The sequence below is a fragment of the Pteronotus mesoamericanus genome, unplaced genomic scaffold (assembly GCF_021234165.1).
Source record: "Pteronotus mesoamericanus isolate MK-2021 breed Mesoamerican mustached bat unplaced genomic scaffold, CSHL_Meso_final contig_703, whole genome shotgun sequence".
In the NCBI taxonomy this organism is placed as follows: domain Eukaryota; kingdom Metazoa; phylum Chordata; class Mammalia; order Chiroptera; family Mormoopidae; genus Pteronotus; species Pteronotus mesoamericanus.
The window spans coordinates 7,208-8,543 of record NW_026555240.1 but is presented as its reverse complement, the minus strand read 5'-3'; the positions used below and the strand labels follow the sequence as shown (position 1 = coordinate 8,543).

Sequence of the window (1,336 nt, the reverse complement as noted above, 5' to 3'; positions counted from 1 at the left end):
TTTTTTTTTTTACAGTAGCATTCAGCCTTTTATTTATGAAATACTCAGCATCTTAAGTGTTATGTACATGTCTAATTTTCTTTTAGTAAGCTAGACACTGACTTTATAGTTTGTGGAACTTGTAAAAGTTGAGGAAAAATAACCCATTCAGAACTATTCTAGAAATTGTCTTTTGGCAGAATAGCATGTGTCCAAGATTAAAATTAGGATGGCCATTTTGTTGTTGTGTGTGTGTGTGTTTTTTTTAAATTTTTTTTCTGAAATGTAAATCATTTTTTGTTCCCTTTCCACATAAACCTCAGTCACCACTCCTGAGGGGAGATGGGCAGAGGCCCTGCCCCGTTCCTCCCGCTTCTCAGCAGCTGCCCTCTCATTGCTGCAGGGAGGCTTGAATAGATGTGTGTCAATGAGGACTTCCCCAGAACGGCTTTTACAGATAACCCCACAACATATTTTCTGTCTTTTCCAGTATGTGAGATCTAAAAAGGAAAAAAAAACCTGGCATTCTGTTAGAGCCCAAAGTCATCACCTGACTGTTAACTAAAACAAAGGAGGCTGAGCTGGGGAGGCCCCTGAGGCTGTGCTGTGAGCATCAGAATTGTGATGTTTAAATTCCTTCTGCAGTTTGCAGATCTGACTGCTTTTTATCCTGTTTCCAGATAGAATTTTCAATTTCTTTGGTTTCAGTGTTATCTTTAGACTGGGCCCTGCGCTTGCATCTACCACATGATCTCGGTTTTTGTTTGTTTGTTTTTTGTTTTTTAATGCTGCTGGTGATTTCTTCCATCTTTTCACATCAGGACACAGGCATTACGGATACCTCCTGAATGAGTCTCATGCGACCCAAAACAACTCCAGAAGTTCTTTTAATAGCATGTATTGTCAATGAATTGAGAACTCAAGGATATAGCTCTGCAAACACAGCAGCCTTCTGTACTTTGGTACATCTTTGGCTTGTGAAAACCAAACATCTTTTCTTCTGAACAGTAGTCTTCCAAAAGCGGCCATTCCACGTGCAATATCATTCCCAAGGTGTAGAGTGCACACCAGGCCAACCCCACTTCCAATCACTCCCTTCTCCTCAACTGCATTGTCTAGAAAGATAAGGAACTTCTTCATATACATTTTCTTCTAGGAGTTTTATAGTATCATGTCTTATGTTTAAGTCTTTGATCCATTTCAAGTTAATTTTTGTGAGTGGTGTAAGACAGGAGACCAATTTCATTGTCGTGCTTGTGTTTAACCAGTGTTCCCAACACTATGTGTTGAAAAACCTATCTTTTCCTTGTTGTGTGTTCTTGGCACCCTTATCTAATATTGGTTGATTGTGTATGTG

General features: G+C 39.4%; 1 pseudogene; it reads right to left on the bottom strand.

The window, feature by feature from the left end:
- Positions 1-302: 302 nt before the first annotated feature.
- LOC129077991 (SIN3-HDAC complex-associated factor-like) lies at positions 303-983 on the bottom strand (annotated as a pseudogene).
- Between the last annotated feature and the right edge of the window lie 353 nt (positions 984-1,336).